Below are 10,848 nucleotides of genomic sequence, written 5' to 3' on the forward strand. Positions count from 1 at the left end.
GGAACTGGGCCCCTAAACGTCCTAGGCCCCCCCCGCATTGCGGGGTCTGGCGGTATGGTAGTTCCGCTCTGCCCCATGCTGACCTTTACACCACGACACTCAAAATGGGAAATAATAATTTATAATGAACAAATTTGAGAATACAACCTTCTGATAATTTGTTGACGGTGATTGAGTATTCTTACCTTCAATTGTCGTCACACACCTTGAAGTCTAGCTGAAGTGCACGTACGACTACAGACTAGAGCCATTCAACAACTGGAAATAGAACTTCACTTAGATAACTAAGTGATTGATTCGAACAATGACGTCGTAAATACATCACTGAAAATATCGAGTTCTTGAAAAAAAAAACAATAACACTTCCAGACGTAAAAATGGTGATTTCTATTGACCTTTTTGGGGTCACCCAAAAACCACATCACAGTAGTGGCGGACGGAGTGGTAGAAAGAAAGTAAATAATAAAATACTATGCGTCAGCCGGGAATCGAACCCGGATCGACTGCTTGGAAGGCAACCATGCTGACCTTTACACCACCGACGCCGATGCATAACATAGCTCAATTTGATTGAAATTCAAATTGGATTGTGATTATTTTGAAAGCTTCGAATATTGACCTATTTGTAGTCACACTCCTGAGAGGGGGGGGGGGGAGAAACTTCAACTGGAAATTTCAACTTTCTATAAGTCAACTATTGACAATAAAACAAGGAATTTGAGGAATCGGAATATTGATCTGCGTATGGTCATCCATAAACCATATCACAATTAGTTGAGGGGAGGGGGGGAGGGAGAGAGAGAGGAGGAGGTGGGGTGGAATATGGTGAAAAAGTGTTGCCATTGATCAGAGATAAATGGTAGTGTATGGTCCAGGAAGTAAAGACTTGCTACTCAGCTGTTAACTCGCTTTTAAATAGAAGTTCATGTAAAATTTAACCATAACACCACCGACGCTTTCATGTAAAGGCTTAAGAAATATTATAGACCGTTCGAATCAGTTGATGTCTGTGATTGAGTAATATTACATTCGTTTGACGTCACACGTCTCCACCGTACTCTGTTTTGGGCAGCCCTCTTTATAAGCCCGGCAACCCTTGCCTCTTCTATTGTCTTTCTCCAGGATTTCCTTGACCTGTCTACTTTCCTCTTCCTCTAGGGACTCCAGTCTAACGCTTCTGATAAAATTAGACTGGTCTACGATTTGACAAAAAATTGGATAAAACATAAAACAACTAATACTAGTACGGGTTGTGAAGTCAATGACATGTAACTAAAGTTTAAACCCGTATTTGCTACTATTATTAGTTTAGCCTGAAGCCTATCTCTATTGAAAACTGCAAGACAACATAATTGTATGCTCCGTATATAATGTCAACTTTGTTAAAATATCGAATAATACCAATAAGAATGAATACAAAGATAACTTCATCTTACTTTATACATTCGTAAGTCGACTAGTATGTTTTATACCATTAAATATGTGATAATTAAAAGTCTATTTAAAACCATATGTAACATACAATCGTATATAAGCCGTCTTTGTTACAAAATGATTATAAACATATAGACAATAAAATTATAATAATTTCTGATAGGGAAGTAAATGATTTTCCCCCATCTAAACCATATGGTGTAACAATCTGAGCTAGGTAAATTGTCTTTAATATAGGGGATATTTTCCTGACAACACAACGAATCATTTCAATGATTGACTAGCGCAGTGAATTACCTCCCATATTAAAATACAACCTTGTTAAAGGGAAACTAGAAACGTATTCTCCTTTAATATTTTAATTAATACTTCGGGAAGTGCAATAATTATATCATGTTTATGAGTTATTTTTTGTTAACAAAAACATTTTTGTTGTTCAATTTAGCATTTGGAGTATTTTAATTTTTAAATCAATAAACAAGGTGACTAAATACGAAAACAAAAAGTCGTTGTTTTATTGCATTTTTATCCTTATAAATTAATACGATAAGCCTTTGAGGTATTTATAATTCAACTCCAAGCAGACACTTAACACATTTTTTAAAATACTTTTAACAGTTTGTTTTAAGATTTAGTTGTAATCGGGTATTGATTATTTGTCTGTTGATGTTGCTTTAAGTTAAGACTAAAGAACAAGAACTAATTCCTGTTATTGATTTTAATATAAGAATGCTCAATATTCTGCACTAACAAATAGATTGTTTCAGGGTAGAAAATAATACTTGTAATAAATATTTTCTTGTCTCAAAAAAAAAAAAAATACTAGTCAACAGCCACAACAAAACAATCGGGTTTTATTTTTTTTCTTTAACTAGTAAAATAACAAATATAAACTCCTTTATTATAACAAACTTTGTGCATGCAATAAGAGTAAGAAATATTAAAACAAACGTTCTCCTTTTAATAAAAGCTTTTGACGCTAATATATGAAATTTCCCATTTCCCATTATAGCATTTATTTTGGTAATCAAACATTTTTATTAAAAACAGTTCGTCAGCCGGGAATCGAACCCGGATCGATTGCTTGGAAGACCCCAAGCTGACCTTTACACCACGACACTAAGGGAAAAGATAATTTCTTATGCACAAATTTGGGAATACAACCTTCTGATCATTTGTTGACGGTGAGGGGGGGGGGGGGTTATCGTCCTTAACGAGCTACTTATAGTGTTTTAAAGAAATATTTTCAGTGGCAGCGTTGGTAGTGTCGAATTCACAAATTATGAATAACTGAAAAGTAGAAAAAAAACAACAACTAAATAGCGGCGTATGATATGCCGCGGGTCGGCTCGTTCTTTTTAAAAATCTTACGTAACATATACTCGTAAATAATCCGGGGTTCGTTACAAAATGAAAATAAAAATATAGACAATAAAATTATAATAATTTATGATAGGGACTTAAATGATTTCTTAAAATATCTGCGAACGAGAACATAAGACATCACCCCCATCTAACCCTTATGATGTAACAATCTAAGCGGGGTAAATTGTCTTGTGTGTAGGCCAGGGGTCGGCAACCTTTTGAGATGGAAGAGCCAAAAGTTACAATTTAAAAAATTTCCTAGTTTTTAAAGAGCCACTAACATTATTTTTTTTCAATATTTTGGTATTTCATATATGGATTAGGTAAATAAATTTGATTTTTGATTTGAGATAAATAGCGTTAAATATGAACTTATTGTTTCATATAAAAACAAACAAATGTTTCGCACAAAAACTGTTTTAGCTAGATCTGCTATGATAAAAGCAGTAATCACATAATATAACTATATGACTATCCCAATACACTTTAGAAGCCAAACACTTATTTTTCTTTCTTTACGGACACCGCTGGTCCAGTAGGTATCTTTCATAGCCAGGCAGGCGTTAACATGGCAAACTCTAACAGTTTGATTACTGTATCGGTCGCTTCTGTCTTTGGTTCTCACAAGGCTTATCTTTCACCCTACTCAACCCAGAGTCCAGTACCTGGCTCAACTGTATGAAACTTGTAACGTTAACCTATCTATCAGCCAAATAGAAGGAGAACGTCCCCGGATTCTTTTTTCGGGGTCATATGCAAATGCCTTACGGCCTAAGTGGATGAACACTTAACACAACGACCCACTAGGGCTCGAATTTAATGTCTAGGGAAGCTAGTGATACTATTGTAATTAACACTCATCCAATCTACATACGACCTTTTAATCAGCGAACACAGTTGTGGCAGAACACAAAGATGAACTAGATAAAATATTTAATGTATAAAATATCAAAAACCCAACTTACAGAATGCAGGAAAAAAACACTATCACAGATTTCTACACTGTCTAAAGAACAGCTACAGGCCACACAACACTGCTGTAGCTTCAAGACTTACTTAGCGACAAGTAATATTAAACTAGAAGACTAAATCAACTGAAGAAAGCAAGGCACACACAGGTCTTAAGTACTCTCACGTTCAAATGGTCAGAGTCTATAGCCGGACAATATGGACGGCTGCCTGATCAAGGTAAAACTGCCCCGTAGACTGCCAGGTCAAGAAAAACTGCCTCGTGTTGCGAGTGTGCAGTGCAATTAAAGACTTCTGTGACAGGGGAGGCTATCCTCAACTCATGTCGCCATTGGTTGGGATAATCATCTGATCAGAATCATTCAATCAGATTTTAATGGAAAATTTCTATGTCTCAAACACCTTAATAAGTCAGTGGAAAAACCCCAGGTGTTACACCATCATTCCATATAAGGAATTATACAATGTCAAAATAAAAATGACTCGACCTAAGTAGGTCACATCCCCTCCCTTTTTGGAAGTGACAGATAGGTTCCACAAAAACATACATAGGGAACCAATCTGGCAATGAAATAACAAAAATGTTTTACAAATGTAGGCAATCAAAATCATAATACCAGATGAAAATATCCCTGAACATAAAAGGGAAGTAACTCCAACTTTTACAATTGGTGAAAGGGGAGTAACCCTTCAAAAAGTAATTATACATCAAAATCCCTCAGGAAAGGGTATTACAATATTTCCATGTGGATATTAAAAGTGGTAAACCCGCCAGGGTAAGACCTTTATTTCAATGACTAGCTACAATATCAATTGAGTCATATGAGACATATTATTATAAAAGATTACATATAATCAAAAACCACCTTTAATTAAGGTTCACCTGAAAATAAACAAAATATTCAACAGGATTGGAATTTTGAAAAAAATTCAAAACTCACACCACTCATTTTCATATGAGTGACACTCAAACAAAACCTGTAACCTGTTTATGGTCCTAATGAACCACAAAGCATGTCACATGATCAATGTGTGTAACAAGATTTTACATCCTTGACAAACAATCAGCCACAACATTATCACTACCCTTAATGTGTGAAATTTCCAGATTAAAATTTTGGAAATATAAGCACCATCTCAATATTCTTTGATTTGTCTGTCCTAACTTAGAGGTAAATTTCAGGGGATCATGGTCAGAAAACACTCTGACTGGATTGGTTGAAGAAGAGACATAGACTTCAAAATGTCGTAATGATAAAACCAAAGCTAAAGCTTCTTTTTCAATAGTAGAATAATTCTTTTGGTTCTCATTTAACTTCCTGGAAAAAAAAGCAATGGGATGGTCAATTCCCATGTTGTCTTCTTGAAATAGGACTGAGCCAATGGCTAAGTTGCTAGCATCAATGGCAAGTTTAAAGGGCTTGCTAAAATTTGGTGCAGCCATGACAGGAGCATTTGATAAAAATGACTTAATGGTTAAAAAGGCTTCTTGACATTTATTTGACCATTCAAACTTAACACCCTTTTTCAATAATGCAGTAAGAGGTTCAGCAATAGCTGAAAAGTTTTGACAGAACCGCCTATAGTAACCAGCCATCCCAAGGAACTTTTTGATCTCTTTACAATTTTTGGGAGGTGGCAACTTTACAATAGCATCTACTTTAGTTTCAATGGGCCGAACTTGGTTCGTTCCCACTTGATAACCCAAATAGGTAATTGAAGCTTTACAGAAATCACTTTTATGTAAGTTTACAGTAAAATTAACTTCAGACAATTTTCTAAAAAGGTTAGTCAATTAAACAATATGTTCTTCAAAAGTATTAGAAAATACAACTATATCATCTATGTAGGCCTCACATTGGTCTATGTCAGCAATGACAGAGTTAATGACCCTCTGGAAAGTTTGTCCAGCATTTCGCATACCAAAGGGCATACGTTTGTATCTATAAAAACCATTAGGGGTTACAAAAGCAGATATTTCTTTTGCACGGTCAGATAAGGGGATTTGCCAGTATCCTGAAAGTAAATCAATTTTGGAAATTATCTTAGCCTGACCAACTTTATCAATAACGTCCTCTATCCGAGGTAAGGGATAGGAATCAGCTTTGGTGAGCGCATTCACCTTCCTAAAGTCGGTCACAAACCTGAAAGATCCACCGTCTTTCGGTACTAGGAGACATGGGGAACTCCAGTTGCTGAAACTGGGCTCAATGATATCATTCTTGAGCATATAATCAATTTCATCTTTTATCAAAGCAGCTTTTTCCGGGTTAACTCTATAGGGGTGTTGTTTAATGGGTTTTGCGTCACCAACGTCTACATCATGAGGTGGAACCTTCGCTTCTTTGGGGACATCCCCAAAAATAGAGGGAAATGTCTCAAATAACTGAGACAATCTATGGCTTTCCTCTGTGGACAAATGCATAAGGTGGACATTCAAATTATCTAAAAAGGAAGAATTTACCAATTTTGGGGGTTTCAATTTATCATGTATCACATCATCTGAAACATTTGAACATACAGGTAAAGTAATTTTAGCTGTGGTTTGAAAATTGTTACAATTATCATAATACTTTTTCAGTGAGTTAACATGATACACTGTCTGTTTCTTTCTTCTGTCGGGCGTATTGACAACATAGTTCAAATCACTTAATTTTGAATGCACAGTAAAGGGTCCACAATATCTCAAGGATAACGCATTGTTCAGATTAGGTACTAGCACAAGAACTTTGTCGCCTGGATTGAATGTTCGTTTACAAGAACTCTTATCATACAGTTCTTTCATTCTAACTTGGGCCTTTCTTAAGTTCTTGTGAGCCATTTCGCACACGGCTTTCAGTCGAACGTGAAAATCGTCGAAGTTTTCCACTGGATGATCACTGGTACCTGTCCAACGTTCGTGTATCAGCTTCAGGGGGCCACGGACAGAATGTCCAAACACAAGTTGAAAAGGCGAGTAGCCTAAAGAGTCCTGGACACAGTCCCTCGCGGCGAAAATAATCCAAGGAACAGACTCATCCCATTGGGTGTTACTATTAGCGAATGTCCTTAGCATGGTTTTGAGGGTTTGGTGGAACCTCTCAAGTACGCCTTGAGACTGAGGGTGGTAGGCTGAGCTGGTGATGTGGGTAACGCCTAGCTTGGCTAGTGCTTCCTGAAAATGGTGACTGGTGAAGTTGCTGCCTTGATCTGTTTGCACGATTCTAGGTAATCCATAGGTAGTGAAGAACCGGGTCATGGCTCTGACTACAGTCTTTGCCTTAATGTTCCGTAAGGGAATCGCCTCGGGAAAACGGGTACTTGAACACATAAAGGTAAGTAGGTACTCGTTGCCCGCCTTGGTTTTAGGCAAGGGACCTACACAGTCCATGACGATTTTAGAAAAGGGTTCTTCTAATACAGGAATCGGACTCAGAGGGGCCTTAGGAATTGTCTGGTTTGGCTTTCCGGCCAACTGACAGTTCGTGCAACTTCTACAGTAACGCGACACATCTTTTCTCATTTTGGGCCAAAAGAACAGTTCTTTGATCTTCGCCGTCGCTTTAGTGACACCTGGGTGCGCTGACATTGGATGGTCATGTGCCAGCTTAAGTATTTCATGCCGATAAGGTGGAGGGATCCACAGCTGGTTTTTACCCAACCATGGTTCGGCTGGTGAGGCATTCACTGGTATAGAGCGGCGAAAGAAGAGGCCGTTCTCGGAGAAATATTCCCCATCGTCAGATGAGAGAGATTTTTCGACCGTTGCTTTGAGTTCCGCGTCGACTTGTTGAGCTTTAATGATGTCTTCCTGAGATATCCTCAGGGGTAAGCCCAGGCTTGTGTTTTCTGGAAGCATAGACTCCAGTTTGGGAGTCGAATTTCTTGACGATGATGGTAGATGTGGTTCAGACGTTGTGTCAGCCAATTGTTTGGTCTGGCTTCTTGTCACCGCACATGCAGGATACAGTTCATTATCATTATCTGGAACTGTTGACAAAGGGTCTGAAACCGTACAGGGGTATACTTTGCTTCCCGCAAGGTCATTCCCTAGAAGTAGGTGTACTCCTGGGACTGGAATACTATCTATCACACCTAAAATGACCTCACCTTCGACGAGATGATGTTTCAGGGCAAACTTGTGTAGAGGGACGACAGTAGATTTTGTCCCCACTCCCTGGATAATGGAAATCCTTCCGGTGTTCGTCTCTGGTGAAATGTCCATTGAACTTTTCAAAAGGAGTGATTGTGACGCTCCTGTGTCTCTTAGAACGGTGATATTCTTCTGAGACAACGGATCACCTGGATTGCTAATGATGGCTTCGGCAATAAAAGATGAAAAGTCAACTTTTCTCGATCTCTCGAGATCGGTAGACTCGGAAGAAACTGGATGGTGGCGAGAACAGTCAAAATGTGACTGCACATAATGTGTGGAGACTTGACTACCTTCTTGCGGACACTTAGGGTTAGAGTCCTTTACAATTCTAGAGTTCATAGTTGAACTGGCTGCTTGAGGGGATAGAGCATAGTGCGCGGAAGTACGCACCACCTCTCTGTTATTCTGAAGACGTTTGTAACAGTCCTTGACAAGATGCCCAGACCTTTTGCAGAACTGGCATACTGCTCGACGATTGAGAGTTGATCTTGGTTTCTCTCTGGACTGTGATGTCTTCACGTGTTGGCCAACAGGACGATTGCTGCCAAAAAGGGGAAGCACGGGGTTGAGGCGGTTTCCTGACACTGGTGGTTTCTTATGCACCAACATATATGTGTCAGCCGACTCAGCAGCCTTCTGGATGTCAGTTATCTTGTTATCCAGAATGTGTAGTCGTATCTCTTCAGGCAGGGACGATAGGAATTCTTCCCTTAGGATAAGTGACCTGAGTTTCTCAAACTCAGAAACTTCCTCCGAGTGTAGCCACCTTGAAAATATTTTCTCCTTTTCAAAGAGAAATTCCACATATGATTGTGTGGGTAACTTGCGGAGTGTTCGGAATTTTGTCCGATAGGCCTCGGGCGTCAGTGCGTAGGCCTTTAAAATGGCAGTCTTGACCAAACTATAGTTATTTTGAACGTCGTGAGAGAGTGCCTGGTATGTTTTTGCAGCTTTCCCAGTAAGGACAGAGCTCAATAAAGCAGTAATGGAAGTTTCGGGCCATTCACATGTCTTCGCTAAACTCTCAAACGAGTTAAAGAAAACGACCAAATCTGTTTCATCAAATTTAGGAACTAATTTCCCAAATTTGGCAATCACTTGCCCTACCGACAACTTTTTTGGATCTACCAGAGAAGTAACATCACTAACTTGACCAAACTCTAATTCCAACCTCCTCTTATCTAAAGCAATTTTAGCCTCTATCTCCTGTTTCTCTAAAGCAACTTTCTCCTTCTCTAGAGCAATTTTAGTTTCAAACTCCTTTTCTTTTAAAGCCTTCTCTAAAGCAACTTTCTCCTTCTCTAAAGCAATTCTAGCTTCTAATTCTACCTTCTCTAGAGTTTTCTCCTCGCGGAGTAACACATCCGCCAACAAACTTTCATCAAATACTCCTTCATTAATGAAATGAACAACAATTTTATCTCTCAACACCTCTGACTTCTGCGTAACCGAATAATCCAATTTCAATTCCTTAACAACACTAACCAAAACTTTTCTACTCAACTTTTCTACATCTTCAACAGTAGGATTAGCCAAAAAAGACTCCATAACACTAACTTGAAAATCACAACAAGCCTAGATCCTTTAAATTAATACACAGCGTTGGGCCGTGTACTTGACCTCTAAATGTAGGACGTGACACGTCTGCTTATTTGACCTAGATACTCTAGCCTGAGCGCGCGTTGTAAGAACACTGCGCTACTGGATATAAAAACAACTAAATCCAACTAACCTTAGTATTCCACTGATATAACCAACAACTGGAACGACAGATTAAATCTCGGCGAGCTCCCACTTTGTAACGTCCCCTATCTATCAGCCAAATAGAAGGAGAACGTCCCCGGATTCTTTTTTCGGGGTCATATGCAAATGCCTTACGGCCTAAGTGGATGAACACTTAACACAACGACCCACTAGGGCTCGAATTTAATGTCTAGGGAAGCTAGTGATACTATTGTAATTAACACTCATCCAATCTACATACGACCTTTTAATCAGCGAACACAGTTGTGGCAGAACACAAAGATGAACTAGATAAAATATTTAATGTATAAAATATCAAAAACCCAACTTACAGAATGCAGGAAAAAAACACTATCACAGATTTCTACACTGTCTAAAGAACAGCTACAGGCCACACAACACTGCTGTAGCTTCAAGACTTACTTAGCGACAAGTAATATTAAACTAGAAGACTAAATCAACTGAAGAAAGCAAGGCACACACAGGTCTTAAGTACTCTCACGTTCAAATGGTCAGAGTCTATAGCCGGACAATATGGACGGCTGCCTGATCAAGGTAAAACTGCCCCGTAGACTGCCAGGTCAAGAAAAACTGCCTCGTGTTGCGAGTGTGCAGTGCAATTAAAGACTTCTGTGACAGGGGAGGCTATCCTCAACTCATGTCGCCATTGGTTGGGATAATCATCTGATCAGAATCATTCAATCAGATTTTAATGGAAAATTTCTATGTCTCAAACACCTTAATAAGTCAGTGGAAAAACCCCAGGTGTTACACCATCATTCCATATAAGGAATTATACAATGTCAAAATAAAAATGACTCGACCTAAGTAGGTCACAAACTAATAACTAAAATACTTCGTCACTCGGGTCAAATTAATGCATACTGACAGGTAGAGGAATGTATTCTCTATAAAATAACATTCCCCATTTAACGATATTCGAAAACGTCGGCACTTCGACAGTGACAAAAATGGAATAGTCGCCACGGTGCTAGCTACAGCATAGCTGTGGGGCTGGGCCTGGTGCCCAAGCGGCTGTCGTATACTTTCTACCTTACCTTTTCTCACTGTTCTCTGATGAGTGTTTTAATCCTGTATAAAGTTGTTTTTCTTTAAGGTATAATATTTTTTATGAGATTTGAACATGAAATAGTATAACTATTAATATGTGTGCATTGAACTCGAGAGCCGCAACCTTGACA

General features: G+C 38.6%; 1 non-coding gene across 1 annotated transcript; it reads right to left on the reverse strand.

Annotated features, from left to right (window-relative positions):
• Window positions 1–473: 473 nt before the first annotated feature.
• On the reverse strand, window positions 474–545 carry Trnag-ucc (transfer RNA glycine (anticodon UCC)). Its single transcript has one exon. It is a non-coding gene; the product is annotated as a tRNA-Gly (tRNA).
• Window positions 546–10,848: the final 10,303 nt, after the last annotated feature.

The sequence above is a fragment of the Physella acuta genome, unplaced genomic scaffold (assembly GCF_028476545.2).
Source record: "Physella acuta isolate Inbredline_101_S28 unplaced genomic scaffold, ASM2847654v3 ptg000699l, whole genome shotgun sequence".
NCBI classification, from domain to species: Eukaryota; Metazoa; Mollusca; class Gastropoda; family Physidae; genus Physella; species Physella acuta.